Source organism: Polypterus senegalus, chromosome 5 (genome assembly GCF_016835505.1).
Source record: "Polypterus senegalus isolate Bchr_013 chromosome 5, ASM1683550v1, whole genome shotgun sequence".
Taxonomy (NCBI): Eukaryota; Metazoa; Chordata; class Cladistia; order Polypteriformes; family Polypteridae; genus Polypterus; species Polypterus senegalus.
In genome coordinates this window covers 199,836,427-199,858,458 of record NC_053158.1, presented here as the reverse complement: position 1 = coordinate 199,858,458, position 22,032 = coordinate 199,836,427, and the positions used below count along the sequence as shown (strand labels likewise).

General features: G+C 35.8%; 1 long non-coding RNA gene across 3 annotated transcripts in view; it reads right to left on the bottom strand.

Annotated features, from left to right (window-relative positions):
* The window catches only part of LOC120529803, a 104,534-nt gene that overhangs the window by 17,928 nt on the left and 64,574 nt on the right, over nt 1–22,032 (bottom strand). For 2 of the 3 annotated variants that reach the window (XR_005633807.1, XR_005633806.1), the window contains exons 2-3: nt 16,360–16,471; nt 14,971–15,144 (exon numbers count right to left, since the gene is read on the bottom strand). This is a non-coding gene — a long non-coding RNA (uncharacterized LOC120529803). Of the gene's footprint in view, nt 1–14,970; nt 15,145–16,359; nt 16,472–19,294; nt 19,461–22,032 lie in introns of all 3 variants that reach the window. The other variant, XR_005633808.1, reaches the window with a different exon arrangement.

Below are 22,032 nucleotides of genomic sequence, written 5' to 3'. Positions count from 1 at the left end.
ACTCCAGATCTGATGAGTTCTGATACATGTTTCCTAAAAAGATAAGACTGTACATGATACATTCACTTCAGCAGGAGGATAGGTTTTTCCCTCTAGTATCCTACTATTACAGCTGCCCCGTTTCTGGGGGAGTTATTTAAAGATGAATCACCTGAGCTCTTAACTTTGGAACGGATGCCCCTTGACATTATGTGCTACCACCCCTTATACAGTATTCTCTCTTTTTGGCCTGCATACTTCTCTCATGTCACTTCAGGGGCAAAAGCTACCTCCCTGGAAAACACCTGGGCAATTTCCTCCTTTATTCTTGTGCAGCTGAAGCTAGCCAACTCCTTGTCAAGTTCACTGAACCAAAACTCCAGAAAATGGCATTCAAGAAGCTTGCTTTAATGAAACTAAACATCAAGAAAACCTGAAACTGGCCTAGGTATTACATCTTTTTAGTTGAAGCTACCCTCATAGGAATGATAAACTTAACATAATTTAAACATTGAAACAGTTATTTATCACTTGTCTTTCTACTACTTAAATCTCACACAGGTGCTGTTAAGACTTTTGTATACTTTATGTAACAAACAAATTTAATCAGCTGCCTACTGACCAATGTTCTACATAGGCTTCAACAGCCTACTGGCATTGACAGAAGGTCATTAAGTTAACCAATATGCATTTCTTACACTAGAGGAAGAAATCTTCAGGACTATTATGGTTTTTGTTTTTTCCTCATACGCTATTAGTGTGGATTATCATTCTTGCCTTCTCAAACTCTCTAGATTAAGTGAAAATAAATGTATTAGCTGGCAGCACAGTCAGGGGACCCAGGTTCACTTCCCGGGTCCTCCCTGCATGGAGTTTGCATGTTCTCCCCGTGTCTGCATGGGTTTCCTCCGGGTGCTCCGGTTTCTTCCCACAGTTCAAAGACATGCAGGTTAGGTGTGCTGGCGATTCTAAATTGTCCCAGTGTGTGTGTGCGTGTGCCCTGCGGTGGGCTGGCGCCCTGCCCCGGGTTTATTTCCTGCCTTGCGCCCTGTGTTGGCTGGGATTGGCTCCAGCAGACCCCGTGACCCTGTAGTTAGGATATAGCGGATTGGATAAATGTATTAGCCTGGGAAAAACCCACTTGCAATACCCATTTTTACTTCTCTCTAGATATCTAACTTCAGCTTTAATTACTTTAGTAGCAACAGTTTAAAGAAAAATAATAAATAAGCCTCCCTGCCTCTTCCTTTCCACTATAATGCCAGGCAGAGCACCTTATCTTGTTTTTGAAGCAAATGCTAGTAAACAATATATACTTGTACAATGAGAGCACAAGCACACTAAAACAAACATTAAATGAATATTTCAACTAAAAATTATATATTTTTTATCTATTACTTATACCATGCTGCTTGTTGTGACATCCAGGGAAACGTCAAGTCAAATGACTTGACTTTATTGTCATAGCATCCATGCATTGTACTGTAGAATAAACCGGCATGAAATAGCGTTCCCTAGGACTGCAATGCAATCTATTCATTGACAAAGAACAAGTGCAAGACAGGTACTATACTAGAAACAGATAAATAATCAGTAAGTGAACAGATAGTAATAATTTGAATTAGGCAGTAATATATAATAATAAACTAATAAAGTAACAGTACTGACAAATGTAACAAACATACTGCATATTCTGAGCAGATCTGAGGGCGGAGGGAAGCACAAAGTACAAAGTACAGAGTCTGGACAGCCAAGAAGTAGAAGCTGCTGTAGAACCTGGCAGAACTGGTTCAGATGTTACAGTACCTTTTGCCAGATAGAATTAGAACAAAGAGATTGTGGAAGGGGTTGGTGCAGTCCTTAACAATGCTATAGGTTTTATGGATGCTTTTAATCTCTACTTTTCAAGGGGAGCATAAATAACAACCACCGGCACAGTGTATTTCATAAGGGACCAACACTGAACAGCAGCAAACAAAGAGCCCATTCCCACTGGGTGCATCAGATCCCACTATGTCACCTGCTCAACTCAATAGTGTAAATGCACTGCAGAGGGTGATGAAGGCAGCAAAGAATATAACCAGCATCCAGTTGTTTTTCTTTTCAGGGCATATACTCTACAACACTTGATGCCTTAGAATGGCAAATGGCATAATTAAAGACTTCAGCTATTGCGCTCTGACCCTTTTTTCAGTCCTCCCTTATGGAAATAGGCTAAGGACCATTGGCATTTGCACAAGTAGATTCAGGGATAGCTTCTATGCACAAATCATAAGGTTGTTTAACAGCCAATCATAAGAATTCAAATACTGTAACATAAGTATGTATAAATATACTGTATATTCATTGCAAATGTATACAGTATACATGTTGTATGCCCAGTGTACTTTTTATTTCTGTATTGTATTATGTATAAGACAATAAACTTGACTTAATGTCCATGAAAAAATTTTGTTGTATAATCTAAATATTAAGTATCCAATTTTACGCGCTCAACATCCCATACATGGTAATGCAAAAACGTTTAAGTACACCCATGGAAACTTGAGGTTTTTTAACATATTTGAAAAGGCAAACATTAGATCTTCATGAAAACAGTGCCTTCCAATAAAGGTAATATACCTGAATAAATGTCACATGAAATGACATGGCATATTTATTCTCAAAATCTAAATTAACAAAAATACCAATTTGTAATGTGGAAAAATGTAAGCATATCCCCAAATTTATCACCACTTCAAAACAATAAAATTTGAATCAGGTGTCAAAAAGATACCAACTATTAGAATCTCTATAAATATGCAGGTTGACACAGATTTAATTTATTTAAAGAGCTCTTTAAGGCCATGAGAAAGAAGGTTGTGGATGCCTAGGAGTCTGGCAAGAGATTTAAAAAGTATTATTTGAAATCAATAACTCCACTGTAAGAAAAATTATCTACAAGTGGTACAGACCTCAATCAACTCCGATATGTCCAGGACTGGCCCAGCTCCGCAACCTGACTGGGTGATACTAATATAAGTTTCTATGAACCCCAAACTTTCAATGCAGGATCTTCCAGTAACTCTTGCAAAAGTTGTTGTCAAAGTGCATACATCTACAAACAGAAACAGACTGCACAAATGTGACCTACATGTGACATGTGCCTGAAAAAAGCCTTTGCTGCCCAAAAAGAGCATTAGAGCAAGATTGCATGTATGTTCAATGGAAAAATGTAAAGACCAGGTTTTCTGGAACAATATACTCTGGACAGATGAATCAAAGATAGAGTTGTTTGGCCACAATAAAAGTAAATGAAGAGTAATGGACTGGCCTGGTCAAAGCACAGATATTAGATTATGAATACTGCGTGTTCTGGTATGAAAAGATGTCCAAGGTGCACCAGGCCAGCAATGGGGTGACCCAAAGTTCAGTGCTGGGACCTCTCCACTTCCTCACTAGGTCTTATCATCCAGTCCCATTATTTTTCTAATCAGTACCACATTGATGATACACAGTTGTACCTGCTGTGCCCCCCAAAGAACCACACTGTATAGGTCATAATTTCTGCATGTCTCATTAATATTGCAAACTGGATAAAAAGACACCATCTCCAGTTCAACCTGTTAAATATGGGCCTTCTTGTTATCCCAGCTTATCAGCCTATTCAACACCCCATCTCTGTTCAGGTTGGCTCACTATTTCTAACACCTGCCAATTTAGTATTCAGACTTGGGGTGGTGACTGACGACCAGCTGTCCTTCAGCAACCATGCTGGTATGGTCTGTCATGCAGATTTTCTCTGTACATTATCGGTAAGATCAGACCATATCTAACATAAAATGCAGCACAACCTCTGATTTGGTCTTGACACCATGCCACTGCGGAGGATTCAAAATGCAGCAGCCGTAGCAGGAACATGTCTCTTCTCTTTTCAGATCTCTAAACTGGCTTCCCGTACCTTCACAAGTTAAGTTCAAATCCTTGAAGCTTGCCTATGGAGTAGTCAGGGGGTCTGAACTCATATATATGGAGGCACCTCTGATGTCCTATGGTCGTCCTTGAGCAGGCAGGTCTTCTTTTGAAAAGAGATCACTTCTGTGCTGTGTCAAATCTCAGTCCAGACTGAGTTCCTGGTTAGTGGAACGAGCTGGCCAAGTGTATGTAAAATGTGGACTACCTCAAAGTGTTTAAGAAGCATTTCAAGGCTCTCGTGTTTGGTGAATTTCTATCTAAATGACATTATCTGTTAGGTTTTGTAATCGAGGAATTGCATTTAGCTTGTATTTGGTTTCTGAGCACTTTGCTATTGATGTTCAATTGTACCCTTGTCTTGTAACACTTGTTTTGCAAAATGTTCTCCTTGACCATAGGTTCTTAAACTATGGGTCGTGTGTTGTCTGAATTTGGGTTGTGCAGAGTCGTGATTAACAATTTACTCAATGGAAAAGAGTTGCATATGGTTTGCAGGGCGTCTTGAGATTGGCCACCGTGGGCAGTTTAAGCAAACACTTTTTTCAGCTATGACCTGCGTCTATGATTGCACTAGTTTGACAGCACTCCACCTTCGTTCATGAACAGATCTTCCAGAAGTGGTTCATTGGAGCCCCTTCATCAATTACTTGTTTCAAGAACTTTTTTTTTATATCTCTGTTCATAAGATTAAAGAATGTTCCTTGGCCATTGCTATAAACAACATGGAGTAAGTAATGAATAAAAATAATTTATCATTTTGCGGTGGAGTATTCCTTTAAGATGTTAGCACACAATCTACACTCTTTACATCAATAAAAAAAAAATCTTCCACCAGCTTGTTCTAGAAGCAGGGATTTTTAAAGACAGACGCATGAAGTATGACAGCAAAATCAGGGACCATATATTACTAAACCTTAATCTGAAATAAAGCAATTTGAAGATTATCAACTGTTATGCAACTTGCATAATCATACATTTTTATTTCATTTAAGAGTTTAAAAAGGACAAAAGTAATATTAAATGATTTTTATTAACAAATAAATAAAAGAAATAATTACGTTCAGCCATACACTAAGTAAATACAGATGACAGGGCAGAAGAGAAGAAAGATGAAGCAGATAATAACAGATAAATGCAGCCAATGGAACGTTCTGCATACTCAGTAATCAGTTTATCAGGGTTTTAAATCTGTAAATATGAGGTACTTTTGTTTTCAGTAATACATTTACATTCAACTATTAAATATGTAAAAAAATCAAAATGAAATGGTGCATTTAGTACAACACCAACAATTTCCTGTGCTTCACTGCACTTAGTCAAAGTATTTTTTAAATATTTGCTCCTCTTAGCAATATTCATCATCAAAAAACATCTTTAGAAATTGTAATTATAACAAAACTATGAAATTCAGTAGAAAAGTGTACATAGCTTTAAGCAAGCCCTCTCAATTTTCAAATTATTCATTACAACATTCTTAAGGAATAGTTTTTCAGTATTTTTAGGGGCAAAATAAAATGACATGTATATTTCCAAGACAAACAAGCTAAAACTAAGTAAAGGAACATGGAATACATATCAAACGGCTATCTGTCCATCTCAATAGCACATCACAAAGACAAAAAAAATGAATAGCAAAATATACAGATTGGGGATGCATAAGTGGGAAAGAACAGTAGGCTAATTTAAAAATTGAAAATGACTTGGCACAATTCTTGAAAATGTTTCATTTGTGTAAAAAAAAGGCTAACTTAGAAATTCTATACTCTTTTAGACAAGAGCATAGCAACATAAACTGCATTTGATTTTTACTGAATGAGGTTTAAAAGAAAGCAAAAGCATTCCCATTACTAAAAGACTAGACAACTGAGAAGAAAAGAGGAGCCCATACCTTAGTCAAAAATGTAATCTTAGCTGCCTCAGAAAAAGAATATGCTTTATTTAAGCTCTAGCAGCCAGCTGCTACAGGTCAATGCTATTTATTCCTAACTCCCTGGTTCATATAACTCCTAAAAGGCACAGAATATTAACAGTATCCCTATGAAAATCTCTGTTCCATCTAGCCTGTTTGAGATAGCACTTCCAAATCATCTGTTGTACTCTTCAGTAGTGACTTTGAGATAAATTCCTAGTCCCATATAGGCAGCAAAACAAAGTACTGAGGAAGCAGGAGCAGTCATTAGCAGCCATCAGTTGACAAGAGTTGTAATATGTTGTTCATCCTAATTTTACTGATCTATATTATTTGCAAGCCAAAGGACATCTCACCAGTCTGGTCTAGAACATTAGAACAATTGTGACAAGAACAGGCTTTTCATCACAACACAGTTGTCCATCTAATTCACCTAGATTGTCAAAAATAACAAATAAAGTCCCACTCTCCATCACATTTGCATGCACCTTGCAGTAGCATTGCTCGGAGAGTAAGGTAAACGGCAGAAAAGAAAAAGAAATAGCAATGCCCTTTAAGAAGCAGCAAGTGTGGCATATCCATAGCTTCAACAGCCACTCATTATAATATTTTAAAATGATGGATTGTTAGTTAATGCTCACACTTTAAGTCAAAAGGTTAGGAGGCAATTCCACATTCACCACTCCAACAAACTGTACTGCCCCCTTAGTGGTAATACTGTCTTTTGAGCAAACACTATATAGGGAACCCTGACAGGACCCAATTTTGCCTGTAAACATGCAAAAAGCCCTTCGCTATATAAAAGGATTCCATTCACCCTTTTTATCTTCATAGTCCTGCAAGCAACATAGTAGCACTAATCTTTGGACTACCAGGCTCTGAAACAGCTTTTATCTTCAGAAGGTACTTATCACAAACAGCAAAGAGTGCATCAATTGTTTGCTGTCCATTATCACAATGACTCTTCTTTTTGCATTGCATATTGCATACAGTTGTATGCAACAGTGTATTGCTTTATATTTATTGCATTTTGTTCATTTGCTTCATTCTTGCTGCTTACTTAGTGATTAATAGATGAAGAGACATAAATAAGGATTCCAAGGTATACTGAATGACATGCAAATATTTAAACTTGAATAAAACCAATTTCATAACTGTTTCATGACCGTACAGAGAATGTATCAAGGAAAGGGGAAAATGTAATAATTTTAAATCTTCCACTGACTCATTCTCAAAACTGTTCATCCCCTTCTTCAAATGACTGTGGAGGCTGGACCTACTTGACACAAGGCAGAGAATCAGCTTAGTTCTACCCCCTCCAAGGCTCCTTTATACCCCAAGTTATAATGTTAATCAACTTTTAATGTGCACAGACTCAATCAGGAGTAGTGACCTGTTGCTTAGAGAATGGGTTGCAAGGTATATATTTATATTATTTGATGTAGCACAGTTTTAATGTGAACACCATACCATGTGGCACTATACAAGATGGGCCAAAGCAGACTGCACTACCTAAGGCGACTCTGGTCTTCTGATGTATGCAACAAGCTGCTGGAAATGTCCCATCACTTTCCTGAGGAAGCAGCTCGAGTTCAAAAGATGCACCATGCCTGAGCAAATTTTATATTGATCAGGAAAGCCTACTCCATCACAGTAGAAGCCCTAAACGCACTGGTTGCTGCTGTGGAAAAGAGGATGATGTCAAAATTGGATGCCATCATGAAAAATCCCCTCCATACCCTCCAGGAGGTGCTCTCTTGGAGCACTAATATAATTTAATGGTAGCATCTTGAGCTATTTGTAAAGTATTAACGTATATGCATTTCAACTGCAGCATGAATAGGTGAAGCCAGCTGATCAAGTCAGAGGTTGAACCTGCACCAGCAATAACATACATGGCCTTTAGTTCACAAGAGGAAGCATTTCCAAATATGTACAACCAAGGTGAACTGATGTCCCCTATATTGGGAAGTGTAACTAAAGAAAAGTGGAGCTCTCTTTCTTAGTACAGTGTTAAAATGCCTCAAAATCTGAAGTAGGAAGTAGGATTACTTTTGACTTGCCAAAAGCACACAAGGTGATAGTGACTTTGATGCAAAATGTACTTTAAAACAGCTACCATTCAGCCAATAATGCAATTGATTAAAACAAGTTATTTTATACCAAGGGAGTTGAGCTAAAATATGTCATTCTACTTTGTGTAATTGAAGATTATGGATGTCTCGACCTTCTTGGACAGAGGCATTTGTGAGTTAGTGTTAGTAGTTATAACGGATTCAAAGATTTAATTTCAGTGCTCATTTACACAAAAGCATCTAACACACTTTACATCATAAAAGCACTTGCAATAAAAATACAGAAAAAGACAAGAGTTAATAAAAGTATAACTACATAAAACAGAACAAGAAGTAAAAATATAAAATAATAAATTAACATAAAAATACCTAAATATCTAACCAGGAATTAAAAGCTTGCTCAACTAAAAAAAACCTTAAGTCTTGATTTAAACGTTTATAAACACTGTAACCGCCAAATGCTGATCAATGGTGAATTCAAAAGTTAAGGAGCAATAGCTGTAGGCTTGAGCCTTGAGTGTTTTGGAACCTCAAGAAGATGAGTGCCAGCAGAGCAAATGACTCTGTTTGGCATGTAGTGGTTTATCAAATTTGAAAAACATGAGGGATGGACATTAATAGTAAAGTTATTTAAAGATTAAAGCATAATTTTACAACAACATTTATTTATATAGCACATTTTCATACAAACAGTAGCTCAAAGTGCTTTACATAATAAAGAATAGAAAAATAAAAGACACAATAAGAAAACAAAATTAATCAACATTAATTAGCATCGAATAAGAGTAAGGTTCAATGGCCAGGGGGGATAGAAAAAACAAAAAAACTCCAGACGGCTGGAGAAAAAATAAAAAATAAAATCTGTAGGAAAATACATTTATCAACTGGAAGACAACACAAGTACTAAGTACAAGCCTTAGTACAGATCAAAACATGTGCACCTGAACTTTGTACCATTTGCAGATTATACAGTATATACAGTCATTTTGGCAGACCACTATACAAAGCACTGCAAGAATTAATAGTAATGACTTATTACAATACACAATCATTCCAGACAAAATGTTACCAGTACTGTTTAATCAAGATGTCTTAAATTTAGTACAACCCACTGTTCTGTTCAGTCTAAAACATTAACAGTTGATCTCAGACGGCAACACACACTCAACCAAATTGTATCTGACATGTAAACTATGAATTCAATTCAATTAATTTTTTCAGAATGCTCCCCACCAAATGCAGACTCAGGCATTAACAAGCTTACAACTATAATACCAACTGCATGATGAACATGCATAAAAATACAAGTCAGATTAAATATACAAATTAGATTAAATACACACCCATAGTTTTCCAGCTTCCACCCCTCAAGTTATAAAACATTATTCTAAATAATCACGCTTCCACTTATACACACACTGCACTATAGTTACAAATATAGTATAAACAAACACAAAGAAACATCTTACAATACATACAGCACTATATATACAGGATTGTTCAAAAGCACATGGCAGTTAAGTCCAACTATACTGTCAGACAGAAAGCATTTATCATAGCATACGCCAGTATAAACAATGGCTATTGATTCAATTTTCTGACTCAACTGTTTCATCCTGGACACTTATTTATGAATTAATTACTCACCTCTATCAGACTGTTCCAAATTAATATAGTATCTATACAAATCACCCTTTTTCGCTATGACCCTATTGTAAGTTAACAGCTAGAGTCAAAAGCCAAAACAGAACAAGAAAAATACACCAGTACTCTGAGAAACTTCAGACATATACATACAGACATAGCCAGTGCTTTTCTGGTTTTATCACAGTTTGATGAACCAGGCTAGGGTAGATTCATTAACTTATTAATTTTAATTGAACACTGTTTTGTTTTGTAGAGAATGAAAACTTTTTGCAGTAAATATAAATCAGGTAAATCCTTTAGGATTACAGTACTAAAAATGTGGCTGTATTTAACAAATATCTTTTGATCTGGATCCAGCATTGAGTAAATGCAACATCAAGTTTTAGGAAGCTAAACTACCATTTACTGTATATGTGCTGTCCCTAATAAACATTGATCTAGGTTGTGCTTGTTGCTAATGGATGTGTGCATACTGTTTATATTACACACTGTCATTGATACACACAAAGCAAGAACAAATAAAAGTACAATGTGCTTAGTCAAACTTTAATAAAGACTCTAGATGGCAGAGGGTGTATGTGTGTGTGTCCTGCTTCTGGAAATTCCTTACCTTTTCGCCTGGTACTGATATTTCCTGGCAAGACTTAAAAATAACATAGCTCAAAACTAAACTTAACCCATCATGAAATTGTGGAAGTAAAAGACATACAAAATGACAAAGAACAGAGTTCATGCCTGTATTTAGTAAGACAACAAGATGTTGGAGTAGGATAAAATTCAGTCCTTGAAATGTCAGGTGGAACATCTATCACTTAAATTGGCGGGCCACGAACTTGAAGAAACAACGTCCAACTTATAAACATTCCAGAAAATTCAAAAGGTGACTGCTGTGTTGTAGTTCTTAAAAATCTGTGGTCAAGAACTTCTAGCTACCCTTCTGTCAAGTGATTCAGCACTGCCAAAGGATATATACTTCTAACAAAAGTTCAGGCCACCAAAGACCCTTTTTAAGGATCACTTAATTCACATATTCCAAGATTTCCCTCCAGTTACATTGAACCAATGCAAAATGATGAATCCAGGAATTAAGAAGTCGTGTTAGGTCACACTGCAGCCATTTCTCCTTTATCTCGCATGCCTCAAACAGTTGTTAACCTGAAGCTGCTGTCAGAACTGACTGGTAGCTTTGTGGTAACTGGTATCTTTCCATTTCACCTGATGCACAAGGCAGGCAAATGTGGTCACAAGGGGCAATTTGATATCAAGGTAGGAGGAACCCTGTAGAGTTCATTCTGACACACATAGAATGGGTATCAGATGCAACGTAACATCTTCCTCTGTTCAGTCTACCACTGGTATTTTTTTTCCAGTCACTAGGAATGTGCGACATGTATTGTCTATGATAATATCTTAATTGTTGTTTTAACAATGGGCATGGTGAAATTAGAGCATGTCACTCACTTTGCAAAAGACAATCAAAAATATGCTTTGAGAGTCCACGCATTCACTGTCTCATGTAACCTAACCGGATTGACTACTGCGCATGCACACATGGTGAGCGCACCACAAGTAAAGCTAGCATAGCTGCCTAAAACTAACCGAGCAAACAGAGCCTGGGGATAAACAGCCTTGCAGTCTATGTCGTTAGATTAAATTTCAAGACGTGGGTCATCCACACTCGTGTGGAGGTGGTTTGGTTTTGAAAAGACTCTTGTTGCTTAAAAGGCGGCAATCTGTAAACAATGTCAGAAATCATTTACCGTTAAAGACAGCCTGACATCTAACTTGTTTCACCATCTGTGAAGTGAAATTGATATAGTACAGAGTCCTGTAGGTGTTAGGCCAAAAAAAAAAAAAATCAGTTCAAACAAATTAAGTCATTAAAACAGATTATTTTTTATCCGTATGAAACATATGCCTATCAAGCGTGTTTAATTTCAAATCCATCTTGGCTGGAGTGGGGTGGGGATTCAGAGTAGGCAAGTTTCTGCCCACTGCCATTGAAAAAGAGATCAAGAGCTACTTGAGGATAACTGAGGTGGATAGTGATGTAAAACCACCTGAGTGGTGGAAAACACAAGTAGTACATTTCCCCAAACTGGGGAAACTTGCAAAAATGTACCTGTGAATCCCTGCTCTAAGCAGCACTTCTGAGAGAGCTTTGAGCATTGAAGAAAATATTGTAACATATAACCATGCTGCTCTGAAGCCAAATGCTGTGAACAGACTGGTGTTTTTTGTCTCACTTGAAGCTTCCTCAGTACAATTTTATAATTCTTTTACATTTTCTGATTTCTTTTTGCAGTATTGGATACAATTTGAAGAAGGTTTGATTTGTTTAAAATGTTATATGTTTGGAGTTTTTTACCTTTATGCAATATATGACAGAACTTGTTTACAAATGCTATTTGCTCTTACTTATATGCTACACAATTCACCTTACAGCAGAGCAGTTTATGTTTATCCACACCAATGCTCATGCCTTGGATTTCAATTATGATTAGTATTTTATTTCCTTTGGATTCATATTTTGTTTATATTAAGGGCAAGTATCAGTTTAAAATGCTCTCATTATAATAGTTTTGTTGTATACCAGAATTACTACTCTACAAATCCCTTCCATTAAAAAACGTTCTGGACTTATAATCAACAAACCTAGTGAAGTCAATAAACGCTTTACAATTTTTCATTCATTTTTGCTAATCTTCATAAACTCTCCATTTCTGATATTAATTTTCCTTTGGAAGGTCTTGCACTTCCCAGGCTTAGTCAAGACTATGCTTTTTCACTTGACTATTCACTTACATTTACAGAACTCAGGGTTCTCCATAAGAACCTGGAAATTTCCAGGTCCTGTTGAAATATAAAGAATGGGGTATATTACCTTCCCCATCATGAGCTTTCCATTGTGCTTCCATCATATGTCCAGTATTGTCCATGGACACCCTTCCATCCTGTTTCACCTGTGAACTATAGTCACTCCCCATAACTTATACCAAAAGAAACTGCTCCGAGGATCTTGCACTAAATGGCACTCAGAGACACCAATTTTTCCTCAGTGAGGCTCTTTATATTGGTGTTTTTTTGTCTCTTTTTCAAAAGTTGGTGAACCTGGGTATTGCCTCTTTGGATTAAGTATTTAATGACTTGAGGTTCCAAAAATTTCAATCCCTTATATCTGTGTTCTCTATTCCTTCCTTAACCGTTTCTTTCTTCAGTTAAGGTCAGTTGTCTGAGCATTTGGAATTTCAGTTTCCTCTCCTCTTCGTGCTCTGTGATGCTCCATACCCACCATGTCCATTACAAGGGTTCAACTTTGGAGCATCAAGTAGCCGTACCAAGGGTAAAAAGGGGAAACTGAGAGAGATACAGACAAGGTGTTAAAAAATAAAACAGTTCTTTATATAAATATCTGCACTTTTCAAAGGTTGAAATAAAGTGAGTTCTGTACATGAAAAACACCAACAAATCAATTAAAATTCACATTTCAAATATGAGAAGGACGATCAAGGAATTTCAGACTCTAAAACAAAGCTTAATAAAAATAAAAAAATAAATAAAAAATCATGGTCCTTTTTCTTCCACCTTCTTTCAGGCTGCTCCAAGAAACAAAAGGTTTCTTCCACACACAAAAGAAACAAAAAACTCTTGCCTCCTGTATGCTCTACTTTAGATGCTTAGGGCCAGGGTGACCAACATTGGTCCTGGAGGGCCACAATGGGTGCAAGTTTTAACTGCTCGTTATTAGCAGTAAGCTGCAAATGATAAAACAACCAGCAGATCTCCAACTGACTTGTCTCCATTTACACCTGAGGGCATTCATCGTAAATGATCTGGTTTAGTAAAATATTTGAAAAGAAACTGATGAGAAAAAAAGTGAAGGACAGAGAATCATTTGTGCATTTTAGGCCTTGGAAAATGAAAAAATATAAATATGATCCGACAGGGTTAACACAATAATAAGCCATAAAATTAATGTCTGAAATGGGCAAAGATTAATTTCGAACTAAGCAACTGGGTTGAACTAAAAACCTTCAGTGACTTTTTGGCTATCCGGGATCAATGTTGCTCACTCCTGCTTCTAGGGGATAAATAAGAGAAGTGCACACCCTCCCATCTTTTCTCAAGCTCCTCAGGGATTACGTAATACACCCTCCACTACCAACAGACTTGACTGCCAACAAAGATGACCTCTGCTGTTAATCTTCTCTTTTTATACACCACAAATTCCTTCACCCAATCCAGAAGGACATGTCCCTGACTTCTTCCAATTACCAAACATGATTGTACGTAGTTTGTTCTCGTACCACGGACACTCTAACTCCCAAATACTCTACAAGCAAGTAATCATTTTCTGGCCATCTCACTTTGGTGCTTTTTTCACAATGAAACAGCTTTGCTAACTTTTCATCTATTTCATTTGTAACTTGGTACCTCGCGTACTGATGCCTCCACAAATCCTGATTGGGGTGGAATAGAGTAGCACTCACACCCGTTGCTTTAGTGTGGAATGCACACACTTATGCAGCTGCCTCATAGTTTCTCACTATACCCAAGTTCTTATAATACCCCCTTCAAATACTCAAGGTAAGCACCACACCATGAGATTATTTCCACCAATCTGTAAAAATAACAACACACACACACACTTCAAACATGGGTAAACACCATTGTTATAGCACAACTTACAACATGCTCTTATCTTTTCCTGATCCTTTTCTTTTGGAAATTATTTATCCGCTGTATAAATTGCTTTATTCAAATCTTATTACAAACAAATTCCTATACAGTATGTTCAATCTAGCAAAGTGACCTTTCACACAAGATCCCCTTTATGTAGAATGTCATCTTTAGAAATATCACGTCCCATTCAAACAATACCAACCACTAGCATTCAAAACTGAAATCTGTACATAGACTTTACATTATACCTTTTAGGTGCTTTGCAAGGGGTAGGTCTACGAGCCATTTTTGTTAGTTCTATCATATGGTCATGGCACTTTTCTCCATTTGTTTTGGGACTGCAGCTCTATCTTTAAATACCAGACCTATATTGCAAAATATATTTCATCCTTTCTGGCTAATTGCATTCTTCTTTCTCCAAATACTTTCCTTCTTTTCGATCTCTTCAGTCTTTCTCTTACATTGACTCCAGCAGAGAATTGTATCGTTAGGTAGCACTATGGCTAAACATGCTCTTGTTCATGCTGGAGGGCATCCAATTCCCCTATATAATTTCCTTTAAATCCTCTTTTTATAATCTAATGCTCCTTGAGCTGTCTGCCATGAAATTCAATTGTGCTTTTGTAGATAACATTAAAAAAATAGCCCTTAGCAGAGGACTGAATGATAAAACAGATTTCTACCTAAAAATAACTGGCCTGGGGTAAACCTAGTATACTTTACCCAGGTCCTCCCACTTCCTGTGGGTATTCTTCTGCAGATTCTCTTCAACCTCTTAGATTTCACTCTCTGACAATGCATGGCAAGTCTGGACGAAGTAATGGGGTGGGGAATTTCTTGCATTTATCTTTACGTTGAACATCTTTTTTCTGCCAACTGGCAGCAGTGCTGCATTTCCTGCAAATAGAAAATGTAGGGGTGGGCCACCACTGGAAAATTTCCACAGTTGCTGTGACAAACTCATATAAATAATGAAAATCAATAACCATTTCCTACATTGCACTTAGTACTTTTAGAAGTTCATGCCATAAAAACTTTATTCATAGACAGACTCTTTTTGGAAGGGAAATTTTCAGGTACTGCATGTTTTTTTTTTAAATAGAATCCCACTGTAACTTTATTTCATTGTTTTATCTTAACATTGCTCCTCCCACGATGCCCATTAAACCGCCTTGTTTTTATTGTGTATGATGTGGGTTTGTAACAAGAAAGGAAAAAAAGACACTGTGACTTATTAGTACAGTATTTTATTAAAGTGGAAGCTTAGCTTACTTTGCTGCAGCTTTTCAACATGCTGTGCAATTAGCAGACATGCCCATTGTGTACTGTACATATTACGCCAGTGACAAGTGTTAATTTCAGTAAAATAAGTCTAAAATTTGCGAAAATGCAAAGAATAACTGTTCTTTGAATATGCAGCCACATTTTACTCATGTTTTTGTGCACCACTGTAGCTACAATTCTGAAGTAAGGTATTTATGCAAAATACCTCAGCAAATTCAGATTTGATTTCGGAGCTGGATAAGCATCATCAACAAAATACTTTTCTAAGTGATAATTTGAAGTTGCAATTTAGCATTACCCATGAAATAGAAAAGTGTGTCAGTGTGCTACATAGTACAACAGAACGGCTGGCTACTAGTGCATTCACTTTAGTCATTCATTTTAACTGACACATTCTTTTTTGTGTTTGTGTATTATTAATTATTTCATGTTAGCTTATTATTCATTTTTAAAATAATTTGCAAAGTTTTTTTTTAATTACCCCATGTAGAACTAAGCAAAAGAGTTACTATTAATCATAACCATTAATGACCGATTTAAACATATGTGAACTAACCAACAGAAATAGTCATGTGACCAAAACAGTGACATTATCCAAGACTGACAGCCCACAAGGTACCCCCACTGCCTGATCAGGTTTTTGTGGGAAACAAGGCAATAGTATATTCATAGTTTTAACATATCTTTTTTCATTTTTAAAAACACTTGTTCACAAAAAGTCATATATTAACAAATCAAAACTAGATTCAAAATCTAAATTACATTGATCCTGTAATATACTCAACCTTAACAAATACTATTTAAGGAAAAACATTAAATTATACTTACACTTTAGGTGCTCATCTTTGTGAATCTTGCAATGTCCTTTGTTATTAGTCTGTGCAATGTGTTCCATACTTCTTGGGATTTTCACTATAGTGTTCTTTTACATTCACATTTTCTGGTTCATATAGAAGGAAGAGGAGAATAAAAATTTATTTCAGCTAACCTTTTTGAGCATCCAAAGAAAATTTCCACACATTCCTTTGAAAGTTATTCAATTTGAAACAGTCACTTTCAATATAATACAATGCAATATGATGTCAAAGATTTACTGAAAAAAAAACCATACATTCTTATAACTTGGAAAATACATATCAAAACAAGAATACGTTCAAAATTATATATTTTTTTCTTTTCAGAATACTGCTTTTGGTTAAAGAGTCAAACGAGAACTCACACAGGGAATTTACCTTTGCACTTCACAGTTTGATTCAGTATTGAGTATAAGAATAATTATAGTCATTTATGCTTTTCTAGCATGTAACAATATGAGTAACTCATCATTAACTATATTAGCTAAACTATCAGCAAAAAGACTGTAGAGGGCATTCTGAACTGTAACATTTTTTTTTTTAATTAGGAGAACACAAAAAATGATACCCATTCAAAAACACATTAATATAGATAATACAAAAATGTAGAAATTATGTTAATAAAATTTCAAAAAACCGAAAACACAACCTCCTTACCCTTCAAAGTGTTGAAAGCTGTACTGCTGAAGAAAAAGTAGTTATAATAAAATGGATCAGAATATGAGATAAATCTGTAATATGTAAAATGAGACAAACCTGTAATCTGAGCATATTGTAAGAAGGAATTGGTACACTAGAACCCAGCTTTTATTCTAAAAATAAATTATGCAACAAGAACACAGGGCCACCATTGTTGTTAAAGACAGATTTTGATAGAAAGTTTTTCCTTATGCAAAGAACCATAGACACATGGAATAAATTACCAGGTAGTGTGGTGAAAAGTAGGACTTTAGGGATCTTCAGATCTTGACTTGGTGCTTTTTTTTTAGACAATCCAGGTGAATGGTCTGTTCTTGTCACAGCTTTTCTAATGTACTAATTTTCCATTTTTATTAAATCTAATTATCAGAATCCTAAGATGTAGTTAAAAACTCATAGCATAAAGTCAGTATTTAGAAAAAGAAAACATGGCAACTTTTTTTATTATTATTATTCAAGCTATGGTGATGTCACATACTTCATAACAGATCTATCGCAAACAAAAAATATTATATAACAGTAGCACTCAGTACATAGAAATAATGGTGTTGTGGACAGATGCAAAATAATTTTAACATCTGGTAAAATACAATGTAATTGAAAACAATTAAAACTTTCCACCTAAAAACAATACATAAATGCAAAACCTACCATGACTACTGCAGTAAAACATCAGGGAAAATATTTTTTAAAAGGCTTGGATCATAACAGCTACATGATACAACACAGCCAGGTTCAAAGTTGTTCCTCATATACAGTGTATTAAAACAGCATAAACATTTGGCAATGGCAAAGAATGTTTATTTTAAATTATCACAAAAAAATTCTTGCCAAATATTAAAAAGAAAGTCTTGCAGAGAGAATGACTTTTCCCCCACTTTAAAAAATACAATACAATCACTTTCAAACTGAGTTATGGTAGGTGGACTAGGATTTTCCCAGTTGAGAGGTCTTCATGCAAGTAGTATAGTACAGAACAATACAAAAAAAATGTCCTAAGTAAAGCTACCACACCTGGTATTACTCAGAATACTGCTGTTAAAAGACGGGGAGTGGATGATATTAGATCTGATGCAGTCTGAAAGATACGCAAAACTTTCAAATAAAATGATTGGTCCGAGTGTTGAGCAATTCCCAAAACACTTGACCTTGTGAGACAGGCACCTGTTTTCCCTCTGAAAATGAACAAAGAATTTGATCTGCCTGCAACTTACACAGTTCCATGTGATATTTTACTTTTTCAATTGTAATATCTATCTTAAGAGAGTTGTTAAAAAACTTTTGAAGTCTGACTCCATTCCCTTACATTCCTGAAACATGGTCTTAATAGTTTCAACACAGATGTCTATGTCAGGGACAAACTGACAAAAGTTTAAATTATGGCCATTTTCCTTCATCTCCTGAAACAGCTCTGTGCAACTATCATACTGAGTTAAAGATATTATTGCTCAAAAAGGTCTTCAAGTTACGTTTATTCCTTAATGCTGAAAAATGGCTAAAGAGCATTTTAAAAAGCTATGTGATGTCAGTCAAGAATGCAAGGAAATTTATAAAATTCACAACAGTCAGACCTTTAGGTTATGTAGAATCTCATTTAATTTTGGTTATTTACAAAATAGTTTCTTTTCTAAGAGTACAAACTTTCTAAAGATATTATTCTGCACTTAGCCACCTGATATTTGTATGCAACTGTAAATCCCATCTGCAGCATTCAGCTCTTCATGAAAACTCTTTAACTTTGTGTGTCAGAGCACAGTTACCACTGCTAATTAAGTTGGTGACCTTTTCAGGTAGTCACTGTGCCCAAAATAGACATTTTTTGTGATGCACCACAAAGTCTCTCGATGCATGATGCAGTGGAACTTTGGGTAGTCAATACTTTAATTCTTTAACAGCCCAGCAAGTCCTTAATTCTTGCCAAACAATGGTATGAATTTCACGTTTTTGCCATATTCTCATTTTAAAACCCTCAGCAACATTAAACACACACCTTTAATTAGAGTCCCATTGTTAAATTGGTATTTACTTCTTGAAATTTCTTCTGCTACAAGAAATAAGGCTTATGCAGCTGCCTTTTGAACTGTTGTATATGCACTTTTATGCTTACTCCGCTGGCTGTTTAAATCCTTCATTATAGTCTCTCTCGCATCAAGTGCGTATTTGTAATTTTTTTTGTACACTGCTGTATGATGCCTTTTAATATTACATACCTTGCATACTGATATCGTTTGTGCACAAACGAGGCATTGCGACTTAAAGTTTATCTTTTCTTGAAAGCCACTATTTTCAGCATCCACTTTCCTTTTCTTTGTAATGCTTTATGCTGTTCCATTTGCTATACGCATGATTATGTACTTATGAGCACAGTTTGGCACCCTGTAAATAAGCAAAGATAATGAATGAATTCAAACAGATTTGTTTTGTTGTCCATTGGTTTCCATTCCCACACAGCAGAAAGAAGAAGTCTTCAGTACCGTTAGCTTTCCAGGTATTAGATGAATACTGTACTCCCTGATGTTGCTAAAGGAACTCTGGGTGAGCCAACCACTGATACTCTGGCCACTCGTACTGTAAATGCTAAATTCACCACTATAGTTACTTGTTATGCTGCAGTCTCTCCTGCCCTGCTTACATGTTGCACCCACTTACCTCTTCTTTTCTCTGTAACCCCAGTTCTTTAATTGTTTATCAGATGAGTTGTACATTTGACTTATTGGTTATTTGTTTTGTAATGTTGTTTTTATTTACTTGATTTTAAAATTATATTGTTGAGACTGTTATTGATCATGGATACTGTTTCATACTGTTTGTAACCAATACAGTCTATATTATATTTAATTACTTGAACATAATGTCTTGTTTGCTCTACCATTATGTCTGCTGTGTGGGAGCATGTGCTCAGAGCCAGTGAACTGTGAATGTGAGCACTAAGCATATCAGCATGTGCCTTAGGTAAATATGCCATGTATGGGAAAGTACTAGAGATGTGATATACAGTAATATGTTGTTTAATGCTTATATGGGTCATTTCATGTAAAGCTGGTCATAATATTTAATTTTCTGTTACAAAAGCACACTTCATATTGTATCTGATCCTCTACCATGTAGGACCAAAATTAAAAATAAAAAAAAAAGTGGACACACTGCCCCTACAGCATATGCACTACTCATTTCTGAAATAAAACAATTTACAACTGGATATATAATTAGGAGGAGTTTTTGAAATTTAACAGATTTTGATGACTGCATTATAATGAGTTAATTATAATTCATTAAGACAATCCCTTCATCTAATTCAGTATTTAAAAATCTGCTTTAATTTTAAATGGAAGCCAGTGAAGTGATTGAAACACTGGGCTTGTGTAGTCATTCTTCTTCATTTTAATTACGATCCTTGCTGTAGAGTAGTAAGTGAATGATTAAAATATCCTGTCCATAAATAATTACACAGGCCCTTTCTACTGGTGACTAATAAACGAACAAGCTTTTCAAGATCCTGTGGCTAAAACAGCCATACATAATTCTTCAGTATTTAAAACTTGTAGAAAGCAGGTTATTGAAAGCACAAACGTATGGCAAGTGAAGGCTGAATGTGTTTCAAGTATAACACCTCCATTTCAGATGGATTCAGCCAAACTAAAATTCAAACCTTTTGACTTGATTATTTGGTATTACCTTACTGTTCATAAGGAACCTCTGTATTTACAAAATAAATAATACATTTACTTCTATTATTAAAACAGTTGATTAACTGAAGCATTTGATTTAAGTGATAAATAAACAGATTATCAGCATATGAATGTTAACAGGGCTGTGGAAGTGCAGTCGGAGACAATTTTGGGTACCTAGAGTCGGCAAAAATGGTACCGACTCCTAATAAATTTAAATTGTAATGAAAAAAAAAATACAGCAAGTTTAATTGTCCCACTTCACAAACAATAGTCATAATAAAGTATTTATCTGATGTAAGAATAAAGCCCAGTGCATAGTTGTGTTACTACTAGTATGAAGTTCAGATGAACTATTATACAACCTGACATTCACATATTGTAATCTGGATTATGGTACATTACAAGTGTTTTCATTTTATTTCCGATATAATGTGCTTAACAAGTTCATTTGAGTGTAAACAAGTGTAAGTGTAGGTGTGTGCTATGGCCTGATGTGTGTTCAGGGGTTCTTGTCTTTTGTTTAAACTGGCCAATACGATAGAGAGTCAAATTCCTAACCAGTAGTTCTGTGGTTAAATGACGTGTATGTTGCTCTCCTTTAATCAACATGGAAAATACATTAGCATATTAAATGCAGAGGAGTCGAAGTCAGAAGTACCAGCAACTAAGGAGTCGGAGTAGAAACATTTATCTACCGACTCCACAGCCCTGAATGTTAATATCATTTCTAAATTACACCCCCAATCACAGAGAAAACAGAATTGGTTACAGTGTTGAAACCTAAGGGACATCATGTGTAGTTGTAAAAGGGACAGAGGAAGTACCTTTTAAGAAAATAGTGAAAAATGTTTAATGAACATGAATAAACCAGCAAAAAACAGTGACTGATAGACAGAATCATCAAGTCTGTTTAGTAGAACTGTATGATCAATACTTTCAAAACCAGCACTTTCACAGTTTATGTTTGCATACAAGTCTAAAAGCAAAATAATAATCCAATCCATACTAATAATAAATATGTCCACTGCCAGAGTTAACTGCGGCGGGAACTAAAAAGTTGGCAAAGTTTGAATGGGTTTGAGATTGTCTGCACTATGAGTTTGAAAGTGGAGCTGAGACTAAAGGCAAAACTCTTGTGTTACTGGTCACTCTATATCCCTGTCCACACCTGTAATCAAGGCCAAAAAAATGAAAATCACAAGTTCAGGCAGTACAAGTGGTGTTTCTTTGCAGGGTGGCTGGGTTGACATTCCATGATAGGGTAAGACATTCAGAAA